The following is a 21,778-nucleotide window of genomic DNA, read 5'->3' as shown; positions in this document are numbered from 1 at the left end:
GGGTTTTCTGCCATGTCTGTATGGCACACATCACAGGAAGCCATTCTTTCCTTCAGACACCCCTGTTACACTCAGTGCTGGAGCAGTCCCCACAGGCAGCCCCAAGGGACTAAAGAGCCAGCTTGGTTGAAAAAAGTGTTTGCCCTGAAAAATAAGGGATTGTGTTCAATCCTGGACACCCACATAAAAGCCAGACAAGGTATCTTGCACTTATAATCCCAATATCCAGGTAGGGGTTGAGACAGGTGGATCCTGGGGCTCACTGGCTAATCAGTTCAGTTGAATTGGTGACCCCCCAGGTCTCAGTGAAAACCAAAGTGGATGTCTCCAAGGAGAAATACTAGATTTGTCCTCCAGCCTCCACATGCACATCCGTGGGCACATACATGAACACACACAAAAGAATGACACAAGCAGACTATGCCATGGAACCCCTTGTCCATTGGCTGCTCAGTGGACTCAGCCAATAGGAGGTACACTGTGAAGTCAAAGGGTAGATGAGTTTGGACATTCACTCCTCTGTTCCTGCTGGTGCTTTGATGATCTCTGGCAGCTTTTCCTTCCTATCACACACATGGACCCAGGGTTCTAATGCCTCCTGCCTTTCCAAGCTCTTTGAGGTTGCTTCATCCATATTACTTCCACCTTTGCATCTATACTAAAAACCAATCTTCCAATCTGAACGTGATGCCCACTTCCTGCCAGGACCCGATCGTCTCTGGAGGAAACCAATAAGTGACGAGGCCATTCACTCACTCAACTCTGGCGGGTGGGTGAAGACTAGGGATGCACACTGAGGAAAGCCGGATGCAACCTCGTCCTCGTGGACCTGACAGCCTAAGGAGAGGCACCCAACTGCCGAGAAAGGCACAGAACAGCAGCTCCGAAGTGCTCCAGGTGAACCCGCCGAGGTCACATGACACGGACCAGGGAAGGCGGTTGCTCAGCCAACGAAGTCAAGAGGCATAAAGAACACTGTGGTGGCCTTGTTCAGCCACCAACCGGCACATAACTCAGTGTGAAAGCTGAGGCAGGAGGACAGACATGGGATGTAGAGACAGCAGCTGAGGACACACTGTTCTCTGACTGCTGTCCCATCCTGGAGCGGGGCTGCTGCAGATGAGCTGCACACCCCCAAATTAGCTCTTCCTCCTGGAATCTGTGGCTGTTCTCGATGTGGGGAAAGTACTCTGCAGCTTGCCAACTTAAGGACGTGGGTGGAAGATGTTTCGGTGAGCCCATTAGGATTAAATTGCCACACCGCCACCCTACGCAAACTTGTATGCTGAAATCCTGCCACTTGCTACTCTGAAGGTGGCCGCACACAGAATTGGTATCTTTGACGAGGTGATTAAGTTAAAGTGGGGTCACTGGAATGGGCCCTAATCCCTTTAACATAACTGGTGTCTTTAGAAGGGGGAAGGGTGGTGACATGACTTCGCAGGGAGGAAACACAGCCCACAAGCCCAAGAGAGAGGCTTGGGGAGACGCACCCTCTGCAGCTCTTTGTTCTCAGACTTCCGGGTCCTGAACCCCAGGATGATGCACGTCCTTGGCCTCCCGCCCCCTCAGTCTGTGGTGCTAGCTATGATGGCTCTGCTGGATTAAGACAGCCTTAAATGTGATCACGATTGTCCTCATAGAAGGGTGGGGAGGGATGCTGACCCAGAAATACCCTGGAAAGGAGCCAAGGTAACCTCAGAGGCAGAGAGGTGAGTGGTACAACCAGGAAGCAGGGAGAAGTTTCTCCCCTAGAGCCTACGGTAGGGAGCATAACTCCTCTGGCATCTTTATTTCCAGCTTCCAGAAGCATGACAGAAAGCTTTGCTGTCGCAATCCACCATGCCTATGTCCATTTAATATCACAGTGCAGGAAGATAATACACCTCTTAATTCCAAATCACGAACTGACTTTGCACTAAGGAACTTACACAGTCTTAGCGAATAAGGTTTAGGATGAAAGCAGTTTGTTTGAATTTTCTACTACTTTCAAGAATATCAAACTTTAAAGGCTGGGAGGTGGCTCGGGGCTTGCCTTGCAAACATGAGGACCTGAGTTCGATCTCCAGAACCCACATAAAAACGCAAGCCTTGGGCTGGAGAGCTGACTCAGTGGTGAAGAACACGTACTGCCCTGCCAGAGGACCTGAGTCCAGCTCCCAGCACCCACATCAGACAGCTCATAACCACCTGTAACCCCAGCTCCAAAGGATCTGACACTCCCTGGCCTCCACAGGCACCCTCACACATGTGTATCTACCTACACATGGATACACACATACACATAATTAAAAACAAATAAATCTTTTTAAAGCCAGTGTATTAGTTACTTTCTTTTTCTTTTTCTTTTTTTTATTTATTTATTATGTATACAATATTCTGTCTGTGTGTGTATGCCTGAAGGCCAGAAGAGGGCACCAGACCCCATTACAGATGGTTGAGAGCCACCATGTGGTTGCTGGGAATTGAACTCAGGACCTTTGGAAGAGCAGGCAAAGCTCTTAACCGCTGAGCCATCTCTCCAGCCCTATTAGTTACTTTCTCTTGATGTGATAAAACATTATGATCAAAAGAAACTTATGAAAGAAAGTTTATCATTGGCTGATGGCTGCAGAGGGAGAGTCCACAATGAAAGGGGAGACACAGCAGCAGGTGTCCGGAGCCAGATGCCAAGAAGTCACATCTGCAACCACCAATAGGAAGCAGAAAGAGTGAGCTGAAAGTGGGCAAGGCTACAAGCTCTCAGAGCCCATCCCCAGAGATGCACTTCCTCCATCACAGCTGTACCACCTCCCCGTAACCTCCCAGCAGAGTGTACTAACTGGGAACCAAGTGTTTAAATACCTGAACCCACTGGGGACATCTCTCACTCAAATCACTACACCGGGCATGGCAGTATGCTCTTGTAATCCCAACACTGAGAAATGAGAAACACAGAGATCCCTGGCTGGCCCATTGAGACTACTTGACAAGACCCAGGACAATGAGAAACCCTGACTCCAAAAATAAGGTGGACAGTGCCTGAGGAGCAGTACCCAAGGTTGTCCTCTGTCCTCCACATGTATGCACACACACACATGGAGAAGCACATACACACACAGACATGCACACATGCACACATACAATACACACAAAAAGAATACCAATCCTCAGTGCTTTAGGAATTTCGGCAGGTGCTAGAGGCGACTGTCCAAGATGCATATGGAAAACTGAGTTAACATATGTGTGAAGAATTCATTGGACATTAAGATCATCTTGGGCACCCAGGAGAGATGGTAAGATAATGACTCTGGGAATGGTTGTGTTTACCCGCCCCCAAGTTTTCCTATTTCCTACAGCAAGTTTAAAGCACAATCATGCCTGTCAATCACTACTGGCAGAGGCTGGAGGTCCCCTGATCCTTAGAACTGCTTGTTGGATTGCACTTACAGGTGGGAGAGGCAAAAAGAAATCATTTGTCAAGCCCTGTACGAGTGAGGACCCTATTTTGGATCCCAGAAAGACGGACTTCCAAATCTGGATTCAGTGCCATCACTAAGCATCTTGTGATGGCTGAAACGAGTCAGCTGTGGAGTTTTTCATCAATGAGAAGGCAGCACACAAAGGAGGTACTGAAGCCACCATGTGATTGAGTCAGGTTGCCCAAAATGTACGCGCATCTTGATAGAAAATTACAGAAATTGCTGAGCAAGGAAAACACAGAAAAGCTAACTCAGGGTTTATTTAAAAATAGCCAAGTTTCACAGGCTGAGTGACAGTCCTGAGGACTCTGGAGCCCAGATTGTCTGACCACCACCATCTGGTCCTGAGGACTCTGAAGCCCAGACTGCCTGTGCCACCTGGTCCTTCTTGGTACTCTCAAGACCCATCACTGCAATTTTTCAGGAACCAGATGGCAGAGTTCCCAGCAACCAGTGAAAAAGCAGACACAGAGGCCTATCAGAGATGGTGACTGTGGGCCACATCTTCACCTCCTTTGTCCACTCAGCATCTCTTTAGAACCAGCATCCCAGTCCCAAAAATCTCAGTCCACACCCTTGGCCAAGGCAGATCCACAAAGGCCCACTGAAGACCTCACCAGCACACATCACATACCACACCACCAATGTGACATGCTCCTTTAAAATACCCTTCTGGGCAGCCGGGATTGGAGAACTTTGTGGCCCACCATGTTCTCCTTGGCGCTGTGGGCCTGGGCAGCTGGCTTCACCGCTCAGTGGGGAAGACATACAAGGAATTTGCATAAGACAGCTGTGCAAAATGGGGCCGGAGGAGCCTTATTTGTGCATAGAGATACTCCTGAGAATAACCCAGATACCCCATTTGATTTCACACCAGAAAACTCTAAGAGGATAGAGGCAATAGTGAAAAACTACCCAGAAGGGCATAAAGCAGCAGCTGTGCTTCCAGTCCTGGATCTAGCCCAAAGGCAGAATGGATGGTTGCCCATATCTGCTATGAACGAGGTGGCAGAAGTTTTACAAGTACCTCCAATGAGAGTATAATAAGTAGCAACTTTTTATACAGTGTATAATCGAAAGCCAGTTGGAAAGTACCAAATTCAGGTCTGCACTACTACACCTTGTACGCTTCGAGATTCTGACAGCATATTGGAGACCCTTCAAAGAAAGCTTGGAATAAAGGCTGGAGAGACTACACCTGACAAACTCTTCACTCCTATCGAAGTGGAGTGTTTAGGGGCCTGTGTAAATGCACCAATGCTTCAAATAAATGGCAACTACTATGAGGACCTAACACCCAAGGATATTGAAGAGATTATTGATGAACTCAGAGCTGGGAAAGTTCCAAAACCTGGGCCAAGGGTCTTACTTTGTCGCCCTGGCTGTCATGGAACTTTAACTATATAGACCAGGTTAGCCTTGAACTCACAGAGGTCTATCTGCCTCTACCTCAGAGTGCTGAGATTAAAGGAGTGGGCGTTTCTGTTGTGAGCCAGCTGGAGGTCTTACCTCTTTGACCAAACCACCCAAAGGACCTGGCTTTGGTGTGCAAGCAGGCCTTTAAGTTATACTCAGCTGTAAAAACTGTCATTGGAGAATTAAAATATGAGCCTATCTGCAAAAAAAAAAAATACCCTTCTGAAGCATACCTGTGTGACAGTCGCCTTCTATAGCTTGGGGTGGTGTTTACACACCTGCGACTTCAGTGTATTTGACAGCCTCCCTCAAAATAATATTCAGCCATGAGTATAGACTCATTTTTCTTATTCTATCAATTATTTATGGACCTAGCATGTTAGTTGGGGCATCTATGATTTGTGGCTACTAGTCTGAGGGACTCCTGGGTAAGATAATGGAATACAAGGAGCCTCCCTGGCCCTGTGCCTTGGGAACTCTTCTCCTGGGGATATGTAACCAGGTATTTACTCCTCTTCTACTCCTCTTTATAGAGCACCGATGACAGACTAAAGCATGATTCCACCAAAGTCCAACTTGGGAAAATCAATGAGTTTATGGGGTTTACTTCCAGAGCATGGGGGAGGGGTTGCATACAGAAGTATGGTGACCCCAGAGCATCCACAACAGAATGTCTTGCCCCAACATTAATGATGAATTCCCCACAGCTGCCCAGAAGGATTCCCCACTTCAGGTGTTCTTTTCCAGACTTGCATCTTCTGAGGCCACGAGGCCATGTGCAGTGACATGGCAAAGGCCAGGAATCTCGTGTGATAGCTAATGACTCTTCCCCTCCCTACTTCATCAGCGACAGCCAACAAGCCCGATCTTGGGAGGTCTCTTGCCAGAAGGCATGGCTGTCCTGATGAAGACGAGGGATGCTACGTTCAGAGCATGGCTCTCTACAACACTCAATGAAGGAGAAGGACCATGGTATAGCTTTGGGAGTTCATATCTCCAGGGGACTGTCCTAGCTTAGTTCCTGTAATCGACACCCTGACCCAAAGACACTTGGGAAGGAAAAGAGTTCATTTTACCTGACAGGAGAGAGTTCATCAAGAGAAGCCAAGAAAGGAATACAAGCAGAAAACTGGAGGCAGGAACTGAAGCAGGGACGGGAGGAATGCTGCTCACTGGCCTCCTCCCATTGCTTTCTCATCTTCTCTGGGCTGCCTGTCATGTGATGGTACCTCTCACATCAATCATTAACCAAGAAAATGTCCCTACACAGACTTGCCTACAGGCCAATCTGCTGCCCGAAATTCCTTGGTTGAGGTTCCCTTAGTGTGTGTCAATTTGAGAAAAACTCACCTGCAGAGGTAAACTGAGCCCATAATTGTTATCACTAACATGGGTTCTTTCTCCGAATATCCAATGACATCTCTTGCTTTAAGGTACACTTACATCTAGTAACAAGATGATAACAGCTTTCCTCTGGTTGGCATCTAAGCTAAAGTTTCTATCCTTAGTCTACAAAACTGCCTGGGATGCCTGTTAGGTACATATTGTTGATTTTCTTAGTTGATTGAACTAGCTAGTCAAGTGGTTCTCAATCTGTAGGTCATGGCTCCTTTGGGGTCAAACAACTGTTTCACAGAGTCATCTACGACTGTCAGAAAACACAGATACTTTTATTATGATTCATAACAGGAGCAAAATTACAGTTATGAAGTAGCAACAAAAGTAATTTTACCGTTGGGGGTCACCACAACATGAGGAGCTGTATTAAAGGGTCACAGCATCAGGAAGGTTGAGGACCACTGCTGGAGTCTAGGCACACATGTGATGTGATTGTTAATAATATCTGGGCTTTAAGTCAGCCACCTACTTGTTTTCTGTTCGATGAACTGTCTCATTCTGCATATCCTATCTTTCCTTGCTTGGTTTCCATAAGCCTTGTTGTAGTGATACTTTGGGTTAACAAATAAAGCTTGCCGGAAGTTCAGAGTGCAGAGCTAAGTCCCCGGAAGTCAGGCAGTGGGGGAGACAGAGGCAGACAGATCTCTGTTAGTTCAAGGCCATCCCGAACTGCACAAAATTGATCCAGTCTAAGGAAAAACAGAGCTCACATAAAGGTGATCTCAGCATTTGGGATCACAGGGCTTTAATCCCAGCATTAGGGAGGTGAAGACAGGAGAGAAGTGGCTGGGTGGAGAGAGAAATAAAAGGTGGGAGGAGACAGGAGCTCAGTGCAGACTGAGGATGCAGTCTAGGGATGCAGTCTGAGGACAGGATTGCCTGATGGGGAACCTCCTTCAGCCAATGGCCTTTGAGAGGCTGGACCAGGTTGGGCGTGGTCTTGGGTATCAAAAAGGTACACTGCCCTCAACTGGCATTCTCTCTCCTCTCTTACCTGGATGCTGGGTTGGGTTCCTGTTCCCCATTTGCACAGAGACCTGTGATCTGTGTGTTCCCCCTAAATGAAGAACCCCTTTATTATACTCAATTCTGAGCTAGTGTAAGATTATTTTATTCATCTTCACCTTCAATCGCCTTTTTGATCTAAGCGTTGGTAGTGGGAAGAACTCTAGTGGCTGGCTGTGCTGCTTCTCTGATCCCTCAGCTTTCACCCGCTGATAGCTGACTCTGAGTTTTATTACTAAGAACAATTAGAACTTGTGCCACCTTCTAGTGATCCCTCTGCAGCTACAAAGCTTTCGCTCTTCTAAGAGTTGTCATCACAGAGAAAATGGCATGCATCCTGGCATATTAAAGTCTAATAAAATTATTAGTTTTACTATTTTGCAAACAACATAAGGAATTTACAACGCTTTACCTCAATTTAATTTTACATATATTTTAATTAGTTTTAACTTTTAATTTATTTAGAGAGTGTGTGAGGGGGTAGGGAGGTGTCAGAGGCGGGGACCTTAATTTTCTCATCAATAAAATGGAGATAAAAATTAGCATCTGTCTATGGCAATGACATGATCATTCATGGACTTAATATGCTCAAGGAGCTGGAAATGGTGCTTCAGAGGTACATGAAGGCACAGGGGTCAATGTCCTCTCATGCGGATGAATCATTCGATGTAGAGCGAAAGCTGTGTCCTTTTGTATAACTGACAGGTCCAGCAATTGGAAACTCTACTCATAAGCTCACTCATAAGCTCTCTGATCCCTAGCTTTGGCCTCTGAAACAGCTCAGTCGAAGTCATTTATAAGAGTTGGGTGCCAGAGAGACGACTCAGTGGTTAAGAGTGCATTCAGCTCTTGTAAAGGACTAGAGCTTGGCTCCCAGCACCCACAACAGGCAGCTTCAACCACCTGTAACTCCAGCTCCAAGGGACCCAATGCCCTCTTTTGACCTCCACAGACACTTGCACACACTCATGTGCACAGACTCTCTCTCTCTCTCTCTCTCTCTCTCTCTCTCTCTTTCTCTCTCTCTCTCTCTCTCTCACACACACACACACACACACACAGAGAGAGAGAGAGAGAAAGAGAGAGAGAGAGAGAGAAATAAAAATATAAATACATAAATACATCTTCCTTTTTAAAGAGTTAACATTAACCTTCCAGAACCAATACATTTACTAAATGGGCAAACCCTGGGGACCCTGGCCCAGGGTTTTGATTATATGTGCACTGGTTCTTCTCTGATAAGAGGGCTCAGACACTTGAGTGAGATAGATTCTTTCTGGTTTAAGTTTCCCGGTTTCTAACATGCTAAGCCACAACTCAACACCTCCCAAGAAAGACACACATCAACTGTGCACACACACACATGCATTTGTCAGCATGCACACCCCTCTGGTAGGAAAAACGCTAGCAGCTGCCCAAGAAGTGATTGATGCCGTTCAACCCCACCCCCACCTCAGCCAGCCTTTGCCACTCCAACAATGCAGAGCCCTTAAAAACACATTAGAGAACCTTGCTGGTGTTGAGAAAAAGAGTTGCTCATTTGTGTTTACAGCTTATAAACCCAGCCATAGCTGTGTGCTTAGACCATTACATTCATTCACAAAACTACAGTGCCTGCTTCTATTTTGCTGAAACTAACCATTCCCTGAGATTTCACAATTCACTAGCATTAATTGGCAAAATTGAATTCTTCCAGCATGAATGGAGATAAATGACTCTCATTATTTAATCAGCAGAGGACCAAGGGCTCTGCACACAGATGCTATGACCACAGGGGTTTGCCGGGACATGCAGGGGCTGCTTCTTGCTTCGTTCAAGCGCAGACAAATAAGACAAGATTGGCAGGCACTGGTGGCAAATAGCCTACGGGTTACCTTGGCTGGCCAAGACAGAGCCCAGCTCAGGGCCCCCTAAGGATGGTGTTTTGCTTTTTGTTGTTGCTGTTGCTGCTGCTGTTGTTTGGGTATTTTGGGGGCGGATTTCTAACACATGACTGAGAAGACATAACGGGATGGCCAGGGACATAGAGGGGTCTGAATCCCAGTACTTTCTTTTCTCTAGATAGCACATCCAGAAAATTCCTATGAAATTTCAGCAAAGCACAAGCTGAACATTACCAACTATTATAGTTTTGATATAAAATGACCTTCAAAGGGCTGTGCAGCGAAGGTTTGCTTCCCAGCTGGTGGCACCATCTGAGAAAGTTCTACAACTAAGACATGGGGCACGTTCTTAAGAATTGTATCGTATCCCAGGTCTCTTTCTTTTACTGTCTCTCTCTCTGTCTCTCCCTCTCTCTCCCTCTTTGCCTCCCACCCTTTGTGGGCTGTACAGTCCCACTGTCATCACATTCTGACTCACTGTGACCCAGACTCCACACAGCCAAGGACTGTGGACTGAGCTCTCTGGAACTGCAAATGGAAATCAATCCTTCCTCGGGTTGTTTATGCCAGGCATTTTGTCTCAGCAACAAAAACCCCAATATACACTTTGATAAGCCTGTCTCCCAACTCCGCGCCTAGGGCCTGTGGGGACCAGGCTGTGTCTAGACACTTGTCACATACTAAGTACTCAGTAAGAGAAGGGGCAAGAAAAAGAGAGGGAGACAAAGCATTGGCCTATCCCACCTGATCAAGCGACCAATTCTGCAAGGATGCTGCAAGGCAATACACAGGACCAATGGCCTGGAAGAGGCACTCAGGTTCTTCTGTGGGTGAGCAGATGGGCTGCTATGCTGCTATGGCTCGGTCCTTGAGATGGCATCAGCCCTCTTGTGTGGAAAAACAGGCGCCTGGGCAATCTCTTTCCACAGCAGGTAGCAGAAAAGTGAACTCCAAGATAAACCACCCCAGCATGTTTAAAGCTTCTAAACCACACACACACACACACACACACACACACACACACACACACACACACACACTGAGCCAAGTCATAGGACCAAATACGACATCAAGTGGGGGAGGGGAGAGGCTTTTCCCTCTGCCCCATAGAGATGCACCTTTAAGTGTGTGTGCCTCAGACACACGGGTGGAGTAAAGAGAGGACAGCAGAGGGAAAGGCTAAGAGCCAGATTCAAAAGCCAGGCTGCCTGACTGAACCTCACTAAGATTGTGAGCTTGGGGAAGAGACTCAAAGGTCCAGTGCCTTGGGCTCACCACCTGTCAAATGGACCTAAGAATAGCAACTGTTCCTGAGGGTTGTAGAAGGATGGATGGAGAGAGAGGAGGGGATAGCTGATAATAGAGGGATAGATTGATTGATAAACAGCCAGATGGATCAGATGGATGGTGGATAGATAAATAGGTGAATATAGGTGACTGAATAGATGATAGATAGATAGATAGATAGATAGATAGATAGATAGATAGATGATAGATAGATAGATAGATAGATAGATAGATAGATAGATAGATAGATGAGTGATAGATGATGATGATGAATAGGTAAATGATAAATTGATGGATGAGTAAATAGATGATAGATAGATAGATAGATAGATAGATAGATAGATAGAGATAGATAGATAGATAGATAGATAGATAGATAGATAGATTGATGGAGGTGGTTCTTGTATCTTATCTGTTGTTTTCATTGGTTAACTAATAAAGAAAACTGCCTTGGCCCATTTGATTGGCCAACCCTTAGGTGGGTGGAGTAGACAGAAGAGAATTCTGGGAGAAAGAAGCCGAGTGAGGAGTCGCCATGATTCTCCCACTCCAGACAGACGCAGGTTAAGATCTTTCCTGGTAAGCCAGCTCGTGGTACTACACAGAATATTAGAAATGGGTTAGATCAATATGTAAGAGCTAGCCAATAAGAGGCCGGAACTAATGGGCCAGGCAGTGTTTAAAAGAATACAGTTTCCGTGTAATTATTTGGGGGCATAAGCTAGCCATGCGGGCGGCTGGGTGCCGGGGACGCAGCCCCGCCGCTCATATTACAACAGAGTGGCGCCCGGTAAATCTAGCCGAGTGGCGGTGGGAAGCAGCCCCGCCGCTCCTATTACAACAATAGATAGATAGATAGATAGATAGATAGATAGATAGATAGATAGATAGATGACAGATGATGGATAGATTAATGGATGGATGGATGATAGCTATATGGATAGATGATGGATGGACAGATAGATGAATGGATAGATAAATATCAAATAGATAATAGACGATGGATGGATATATACATAATAGATGGATAGATTAGATAGATTGTTGATGAATAATTTAGATTACATAGATAGATGACAGATGATTGACTGAAACAGATATCTCCTAGTTGCTTGTCTCCCCTTGAGTTGAATTTTCTTCCAGAAAACTCCAAGTGCTTCCCAGCCCCCAGCCTCACCTACCCGCACCCCATAAGGCCAGATTCTTCCCAACTGGTCCACATCCCTCGTCTTATTCATACAATCCTTTTATGAGCCCCTGGTACAGGTGCAGCTGCAGTGGTCACTCAAAGTCGCTTGAACGTCAGGCTCTCCGTCGGCACTACAGCCCCAGGCTGACATTGAAGCAAGCATCCCCAAAGTCATTGTGCCCATGAATAGGGCGTCTCCGTGATGGATGGCTGCAGGCCTGAGCTGCAGCATGCTGCCTGGACTATCCATCTCCCCCTAGGAGCCAGAGTACAGCCATGAAGATAAAGGGCACACTGTGGGAGTCTCAGGCACGCCACAGTTCTCACGTGGGCCTCAGCTGCAGCTGAGCTCCCTTCCAGACTGAATCCAGACAAAGCCTTGCAGTCATACGTGACCAATGCCACAGCCTGGTCCAGCGGGCCAGCCCCACAGAAAACTCAACTCAGCTGGCTGATCCTGTCATTGCTGAACTGCCTCTAGAAGGTCAAGTCAACTTAACTGAAGCACAATTAATAAAAACTCTGGGTCAGAAATTGGGGTTCAACCTGAAGATCCAAAAAGCAAAACAGCCAGCCATTGCCTCTTACCTCGACGTCAGTGTGAAATGGCGATCCTGCCTCCTGGAATCTCAGAAGGAGGCTGTGTCTCAGAGCTGTCTCTCCCCGTCTTATATTCCTCTCTAGGGCTGGGGTTAAAGGTGTGCACCACCGCCATTAAAGGGATGCACTGCCCAGTTTCTATGGCAACTAGTGTGGCTACTGGGATTAAAGGTGTATGCCATTATAGCTACTGAGATTAAAGGTGTGTGTTATCATAATCTGGTCCGTAAGGCTGGCCAGTGGTTTATTCGAGACAGGGTTTTTTTGTAGTTTTTGGTGCATGTCTTGGAACTAGCTCTTGTAGACCAGGCTGGCCTCGAACTCACAGAGACCTGCCTGCCTCTGCCTCCCGAGTGCTGGGATTAAAGGCGTGCGCCACGCCAGTGGGACTGTTTTACTCTCAAGTCTTCAGGCGGTCTTTATTAAGATACATTGAAATGCCACTACAGTTAACAAACACATAAATGAATTTTCAGGACAACCTGAGGTCAGTTTGGAGACTGAAAAGGCGTGAGAATCCATGCTTGGAGAGCCCTTTCCCCAGCAGCAAAGCAGAGAAATACATGAAAGACCAGAGTATGGTGTTTAGTTCACCTTAGAGTCCCTCACCTGAAACACCACACACCCACCCCCACAATACACAGAGCCCCTGCCATCACCTCACACAGAACCTTGATAAATGGATATCATATTTATGTTTATATCTAGACATATTATCACATGCCTATAATCCCAGCACTCAGGAGACAGAGGCTGGAGCAGCAAAAGTTTCCATTAAGCCTCGCCTGCATAACAAGACTCTGTTTCAGAAAAAAATAAAAACAATTTACTTTTCATATTTTCTTATGTGAGTCACACACTGCAAACCATTTTGTTCCAGACATAATGAATTTCTAAACTCCATTTCTAATTATATCCAATTATAATTTGTAGTCACAAATCAGGGAGAGGGCTAGGGAGATAACAGCTCACTGGGTAAAGTATACCACACAGGCACAAGCACCCGAATTCGGATTCCCCAGCACCCACATTAAGTAGCCAGCTGTGGTAGTGCACACCTGTAATCCCGGTGCTGGAGAGAGGAGACTGGAGGGTCCCTGGGGTCCGTTGACTAGCTGACGTAACTGAGTTGGCAAGCTCTAGGCCAGTGAGAGGGAGGCCTTGCCTTTAAAAATAAGGTGGGTAACAAGTGAAGAGGACACCTGACATTGATCCCTGGCCTGCACACACACATAACACATATGCACACAAAAATAAACATGAACATAAAAAACCCATTAAATTAAGACAGGCACAGGTATAGAAGCAGCATGAATTTTGCACACCCTTGGAAAAGTCACGGACCCTTCTAAACCTCAACAAACACACAGGGAGAGAAAGAGTTCCCAGAGCTACGGGCTCAAGGAGATGAAATCCAGAGTGCCTGGTGCGTGTTGGATCCTTAGAGAAAGTTGTGGCTGTCGCCGACATTGATGTTACTGTGGACACCAGCCACGATCCAGTAAGACCGAGTTCAAGGAAGTGACAGAATGGACTCGCCCCATGTTGGCCCGTGCAATGGGGAAGCCCTTTAGGAAAAAGGGCTAGCTCAGAGCGCCCCCAGACTGCATGCAGAAGTCTGATCTCTGTGCAGAGTGAGCAGTGGGCCCTCTCTTGACTCCCCCCTGGTTCCTTTGTATGTGCAGCTCACTAGGTCAAGGCTAAGTTGTTGAGGCTCTGAACACTTAGATGGATAGGATGGAACCAATCAGGAATCTAAGCTCTGTCATACCCCTGGCCCTTGAATATCCTGCCAGCTCATTCCCGTTGCAGTGCCTTTGCCAGTGTGTTGGGATGCCCGCAACCCTCTGATCTTTTCCTGCTTTAATTCCTATATGACGTCTCTGGATGCAAATGTATTTGCTTTTCCTTTCCCATCAACACGAGCCCCATGAGGGCAGGGACCATCTCGGCCTTGTGCTCACTCTGTCCCCATTCCTAGAAAGTACATGGCTCAAAACTGAAGAGCCCAGAGCCAGGGGGAACAAAAAGATGGCAAAGTTGAGATTTGAACCTACATGCACCCAAAACAGTCTGGGGCTTGGTAATACAGACCCCTAAATACCTACACATAAGTCAGCTGGACAGGATCTGGAATAACCCAGAAGACAAACCTCTGGGCATGTTTGAGGAAGTTTTAATAGGGCTAACTAAGGAGGTAGGGTTTGCCTGAAATGTGGGCGGTGCCATTCCCTAGGCTGGTGTCTTAGAGCGAATGAACGGGAGAGAGTGCTCACCTCTCTCTGATTCCTGACTGCAGGTGTGGTGTGACCAGTCACCTCAGACTCCTGCCACCACACCTTCCCACCAGGAGACCCTGTGCCCTCCCTGGGATCTCTGAAGAAACCTTTCCACCCTTTTAGGTACCTTCGGTCAGATGTTTTGCTGAGACAATGAGACCACACCGGCTTTCTGAATGGATCTGCAGAACAGCCTGCCCCTGCCTGAAAACAGCTCCCCGCGCTTCTGTGACCCCTTCACAACCCATCACCCTCAGCTGTGTCCTACACAGAACAGTCTCTAGGCCTGCTGTAAGGTCCCTAGGTGACCCTTCAGTTCCCCAGGGTCCTTCTCCAATCAATCAGGACTGGATTCCTCATAAGAAAGGTGGCCAAATCGTCACACAGGTCCATGAGTCTCAGCACCTTGACATTATACTTCTATTATCAAAGCCCAGGACCGCACCAGGCTTAATTAGCAAAACTATCTGAAAAGAACACAAAATCCAATCAACACAGAGAGATAATCTTCCATAGACACTGAATCGTGGCCTCTTCTCAGTGGTGCAAGACTATACGTCAGAGGCAGGTCCTACATACAGGACGTCTCAGGAAACAGCGGGTTAAAAGGCCCAAGCTTTACTTAAGCAACTTTAAAACCAACGTATATTTAAAATATATTATTTTACAGAGATTTTTTTTCTCCTTTAAGCAAAACAACAACATTAACCTTTGGAATGGAGTGAAATTTTTTAGGTGATTAATGTTTCTCATCTCCCTAGCTATTCCCTTTGAAGCCCTAACTTAGAAAAATAGCAAATGAAGGGGACACTATTTGAACTGTCACCTCAATATTAAATACACTCCGTCACTCTAGCCAGCACCTTGTCACCTTAAGAGACTGATTCGTGCTTGGGAAAATTTACAGTCATTTATTGCGGACATGTACTAGAGTTCCCGAGAGATGCACCCGTAAAATGAAGATAAATCTTCCGCTCTCATTTTCAGATCCGGGTGAGTTCTCATTAATAACGAGGACCTGTTGGTGATACTTTAATCAGGACCCTGGGTCATTCCCTCACCCGCACACATCTCTGTGCTGAAGGGGCTTAAAACAGGAAAGCGGCCGAGAGATGGAAACAAGAGTCAAGAGACCCAGAAGTCCAAGGGGCTTAGACATTGCTTCCTTTTTAGGATAACACTGAGTTGGACCATTCCAGACTGAAAAAGGAAAATCCCCATCACACAGGCCAGGATGCCACCAGACTAAAAGCCAGTGGCCCTTGTTCTCCAAGTGACTGTCCAGCTAAGGAGGATAGCCAGGCTAGTGTGTCACCATCCTGTGCTCAAGCTGCTTGAGAAACTTGATGTTCTAGAGAACTAAGGACAGAGGAAGGTGCACAAGGAATGAGAGGAAGCAGGTTCCAAACCCAGTGTGTGGGAGACTCTTCCTGAGAAGTGACCTGAAGCCTCATTTTCATGCTAAGTAAAATGGGGGGGGGCAGTTAGACTCTTTAAAAGGCTAGAGAGATGGGTGAGGTACAGTGCCTGCCCTGGAAGCATGAAGGCCTGAACATGAAGGCATCCTCTGGGGGTCACATAAAAAAGCCAGGTGTGGCAATGCATGGTGGGAATCCCTGGGCTGGGGAGGCAGAGATGGAAGGATCCCTGGAGCTTGCTGGCCAGTCAGTCAACCTCCATCAGTGAATTCCAAGCATTGCTCTCTCCTTAACTGTCACCAACCCCAAACCCTCAGAAACAGACCCCGTCTCCAAACAACAACAACGAAACCAATAGTGGAAAGCGATTGTAGAAGAGCCTTGACCTCTACATGCACACATGCACACAACTACACACTCCTGCACACACACACACAGAGAGAGAGAGAGAGAGAGAGAGAGAGAGAGAGAGAGAGAGAGAGAGAACCAGACTCTTCAAACAGAAAAATGAAGGTGAGGAAGACCATGGTGGAAATCAAACCAGTCAGTCATCCTTTCCACATTCTGCCTCAGCCCCTGCCAAATCTCAACCATCTTGGACAACTACTCCCCCACACTCAGGGTATCCCTCAAACCCAGAATCAACTCCTGTGCCTTTTCTCCACATAAACCCACTCCCCGGCCGGGCGGTGGTGGCGCACGCCTTTAATCCCAGCACTCGGGAGGCAGAGGCAGGCGGATCTCTGTGAGTTCGAGGCCAGCCTGGTCTACAAGAGCTAGCTCCAGGACAGGAACCAAAAAGCTACGGAGAAACCCTGTCTCGAAAATAAAAAAAAAAAAAAAAAAAAAAAACCCACTCCCCTCTTGTTCTCTCTTACCTGTATACAATCTCTCAGAAATGCTATGGGCATTACATTCTTTTTCACGACAGGGTTTCTCTGTGTGGCTCTGGCTGTCCTAGAACTTGTTCTGTAGACTAGGCTGGCCTCAAACTCACCAGAGATCTGCCTTCCTCTTCCTCCCTGAATGCTGAAATTAAAGGTGTGATCATCTCAGTCAGCAGTCTTGAGGCTATTCTGGATGTAAAACTCAGAGGAAACTCCAACAGAGGTCCTCTGAAATGTTGAATCATCTGGGCCATCCACTCCTATGAGAGATTTTTTAGAGAGTCTTCCTTAATCAAACCTTATTTTTCTTAACCCAGAATGAATCCATAACCTCTCATTTCCTGTGGAAACAAAAACAAAACCTCTTCTTGAAAGTAACATATCTTTTGACTTAAATTTTGAAGTCAAGGCATTTTCAATATATATATACATATATATATATGTTGGATTAATATGACAGCATTTATAATCAAATATCTTTTAGCAACTGTTGCTAAATTCAAAGACAACACAATAACATACACTATCCAGATTTTCTGTGTCTTTTCCATCCTTACATGACTGTATTTTAAACGCTATTTCTTTTATTTTTATTTTTAATTTTTTGAGACAGAGGTTCTCTGTATATCTTTGGCTGTTCTTGAACTCACTCTGTAGACAAGGCTGTCCTTGAACTCACAAAGATCCACCTGTCTCTGCCTCCCAAGTCCTGGGTTAAAGGTGTGTGCCACCACACCCAGATACTCTTACTTTTTTTTTTTTTTTAGGACTTTATCCTTTTTCTTTTCTTTTCCAAGCCTACATGTATTCTTAAATACACTGTAAACTGTTTAGAGGGGATTTTTTTTGTCTGAATCCATCTTTATTATATATCTTTCTTTTTCTGACCACATGAGTCTTTAAATTTGCTAAGCGATGTGGCTAGTATTAAAGCCATGGATTTGACGGCTGTATCCACTCCATTCCCTAGCTTTCTGAGGGTCTAGCTTCATTGCAGAGGTACTGGCAGGAGCCATGTTTATTGCCACAACTCTATGAAGTTTCAAGGTCCCTTCCACCCCCAAGAAGCATGTTGTCGCTATTCAGAAACATCATTCAAGTGCTAGGTGGTGGGGCCTCTTAAAAGAGCTGCAAGGTTTTTGCAGCTAAAGCTGAGTCAGGAAGCTTCTCTTAAATGAGACCTGCTTGCTTCTAGGAAACAGAGCCCACCTGAGAAAATGTTGCTACTAAGAAGCTGTGCTTAACTCTGTTCTTTTTGTGTCTAGAATTCCTTCCCAAACTCTCTCACATTTTAAGTGGATTTAGTTGTCCACATTGGTGCCATTTTGTTGACAGAAGTTTCTGTCCCACTCAGTCCTACAGTCACTCAGTCCCAAAGAAACACACAGAGGTCTACATTAATTATAAACTGGTTGGCCTGTTAGCTCAGGATTCTTATTAACTCTTATATCTTAAAGTAACCTCTAATTCTTGTCTGTGTTAACTGCATGGCTTGGTACCTTTTATCAGTGAAGCATTCTCATCTTGCTTCCTTTTGGTCTGGGTAATGACTGCAGACTGAGCCTTTCCTCTTCCCAGAAGTCTCCTGTTCTGGTTGCCCTGCCTATAGTTCCTGCCTGGCTACTGGCCAATCAGCATTTTATTAAACCAATGCAAGTGACAAATCTTTCCAGGATACAAAACCACTGTCATAGAATTCTACAACTCATAAACACATTCAGTAATGTAGCAAAATATAAGATTAACTCAAAAAAATCAGTAGCCTTCCTTTACACAGATGATAAATGGGCTGAGAAAGAGAAACATCACCCTTCATAATAGCCACAAATCACAAAATATCTTGGAGTAACTCTAACCAAACAAGTATAAGACCTGTATGACAAGAACTTTAAATCTTTGAAGAAAGAAATTGAAAGAGACACCAGAAAATGGAAATATCTCCCATGTTCCATGTTCCTTTTAACATAGTAAAAATGGCAATCTCACCAAAAGCAATCTACAGATTCAATGCAATGCCCATCAAAATCCCAGAAAAAATTCTTCACAGAATACTCAACTTCATACAGAAAAGCAAACAAACGAAAAAACAGGATAGCCAAAGCAATCCTGTACAATAAAGGAACTTCTGGAGGCATCACAATCCCTGACTTCAAACTCTACTACAGAGCTGAAAACAGCCTGCTATTCACATAAAAACAAACAGGAGGCCCTAAATCAAAGACCCAGATATCAATCCACATACCTATGAACACCTGATTTTTGACAAAGAAGCAAAAAATATAAAATGGAAAAAGAAAGCATATTCAACAAATGGTGTTGGCATAACTGGATATCAACATGTAGAAGAATGAAAATAGATCCATATCTATTGCCATGCATAAAACTCAAGTCCAAACAGATCTAAGACCTCAACATAAAACTAACCACACTGAACCTCGTAGAACAGAATGTGGAAAGTACACTTGAATGCATTGACACAGGAGATCACTTCCTAAACATAACCCCAGTAGCACAGACACTGAGAGAAACAATTAATAAATGGGACCTCCTAAAGCTGAGATGCTTCTGTAAAGCAAAGAATATGGTCAACAAGACAAAATGGCAGTCTGCAGAATGGGAAAAGATCTTCACCAATCCCACATCAGACAGAGGGCTGATCTCCAAAATATACAAAGAACTTGAGAAATTGGTCATCAAAAGAACAAATAATTGAGTAAAAAAATGGAGTACAGAATGAAACACAGAACTCTCAACAGATGAATCTAAAATGGCTAAAAAAAAAACACTTAAGGAAATGTTCAACATCCTTAGTCATCAGAGAAATACAAATCAAAACTATTCTGAGATTCCATCTTACAAACATGTAAGAGTGACCAAGATCAAAAACACTAATGAAAGCTTATGCTGGAAAGGATGTGGGGTACAGGAAACACTCTTGCGTTGCTGGTGGGAGTGTAAGCTGGTATAGCTGTTTTGGATTTCAGTAGGGCAATTTCTCAGAAAATTAGGAAACAACCTTTCTCAAGACCCAGTAATACCACTTTTGGGTATATATCCAAAGGATGCTCAATTGTGCCACAAAGACACCTGCTCAACTATGTTCATAGCAGCTTTGTTCGTTATAGCCAGAACCTGGAAATAACCTAAATATCCCTCAGCCAAAGAATGGATAAGGAAAATGTGGTACATTTACACAATGGAGTACTACACAGCAGAAAAAAATACTGACATCTTGAAATTCGCAGGCAAATGGATGGATCTAGAAAGCATCAAATTCAGTGAGGCAACGCAGACTCTGAAAGACAAATATCATATATACTCGCTCATAAGTGGCTTTTAGACATAAAGCAAAAAAAATTCAGCTTATAGTTCACAATCCCAGAGAACCTAGACAACAAAGAGCATCCTAAGAGAGACATACATGGATCTAATGTACATAGGAAGTAGAAAAAGGTAAGATCTTCTAAGTAAATTAGGAGTTTGGGGCCATAAGAGAGGGGAGGAGGAGTGATGGGGAAAGCCTTGTTAACCAATAATCTTTAAGAGGTGGGTCTTAGTTAAGGCAAGGCTTCACTAGAACCCAGGTAAAAAGGTGTGCACCTCCCTGTGTGCCCTCTCTGCACCCTTTCCCACAGGACATTGCTGTGCTTGGATTTCTCATTTCCTGTTTCCTGAGTTTCCCCCTTATAATAAATAAAATATAATTGTTTTATTCTTAACTAGCCTGGTTTTTCCACAGAGGAGAAGGGAGAGGAAGGGATGGGAGTGGAGAAAAATATATAGCTCAATAAAAACAATTTAAAAAAAAATTTTAAATGCCTCATAAGTATGGACACACGACAATCTGATCTTGGCAATTCCTCAAATGAGTCTCCTCTTTCCCGGTCAGTAGGTTTGTGTCAAGTTGAGCAATTGCTAGAGTCTAAGTCCTGGGTATCTCCTAAGTGCTGGCCAATGCTCAAGGCACTACACTGCCGAAGTGAGATGGCAACCAGTATGTAAAACCATGCCAAGGAGGCCAGACTTCTGCACAGACCTCAAGTCTTGGCATGAGCCCCTGCTGCTGACTCTAGAGGATAGAAAGCCAGCCCCAGACAGACAGGGTGTCCTCAAGCCAGGTGCCACACACTGCCTCCTCAGCTCCTGGTGCTGTGACTTGCTGAGTCACTGCTTCTCAAGGTAACAAATGACTTTGGAGCTGTAAATCCGGGAGCAGAAGTGGTCCCAGGCTGTGCTCTGCTATGACTCTCTCATCTGTCCAACTCAGGACAGTACGAGGAGACACTCAGAGCTCAGCCCAGCAAGTAGCCCTGCTAGACAGTAAGGAGACACCTCCCAAATGAGGCCTTCCCTGGGAGGCAGGTGTGGGGCACTAGAGCTACTGGTATTTGCGAGCCACCCAGCCAGGAACCCAAACTCAGTGTGGTGGTTTGAATGAGAAGCCCCCCTCCTCCATAGGCTCACGTATTAGTTAGCAGAAGTGCTTGGAAAGGAGTGGGTGTGGTCTTGTTAGAGTAGGTGTTGCTTGTTGAAAGAGATGTGTCACTGGGGGTGGGCACTGAGGTTTTAAAAGCACACTAGGCCCAGTCTGTTCATCTGTCTGTCTCCATCCATCTGTCTGTCTGTCATGACATGCAGATCATGTAAGCTTGCAGCTACTGCTAGAGCACCATGCCTGTCTAGCTACCGCCATGATCCCTGCCATGATGGTCATGGACTAACCCTCTGAAACTGTAAGCCAGCCCCCGATTAAATGCTTCCTTTTATAACTTACCTTGGTCATGACGTCTTCTCACAGTGATAGAAAACTAAGACACTTGGGTCTTCTGCAAAAGCAGCAAGTGTTTTTAACTGCTAAGCTATCTCTCTAGCCACACCCAACTTATTTTTTGAGACTATGCAAAGGTAAGTCAACAAAAGAAAATCTACTTTCCTGATCAATGACACTGGGATGA

General features: G+C 45.5%; 1 protein-coding gene and 1 pseudogene across 3 annotated transcripts in view; one reads left to right on the top strand and one right to left on the bottom strand.

Annotated features, from left to right (window-relative positions):
- The window catches only part of Kazn (kazrin, periplakin interacting protein), a 911,421-nt gene that overhangs the window by 873,253 nt on the left and 16,390 nt on the right, over nt 1–21,778 (bottom strand). The window lies entirely within an intron of this gene.
- On the top strand, nt 4,144–5,067 carry LOC130883511 (NADH dehydrogenase [ubiquinone] flavoprotein 2, mitochondrial-like; annotated as a pseudogene).

Source organism: Chionomys nivalis, chromosome 11, assembly GCF_950005125.1.
Source record: "Chionomys nivalis chromosome 11, mChiNiv1.1, whole genome shotgun sequence".
NCBI lineage: Eukaryota > Metazoa > Chordata > Mammalia > Rodentia > Cricetidae > Chionomys > Chionomys nivalis.
The sequence above is the reverse complement of the archived record's forward strand: the minus strand, read 5'-3'. Positions and strand labels throughout refer to the sequence as shown.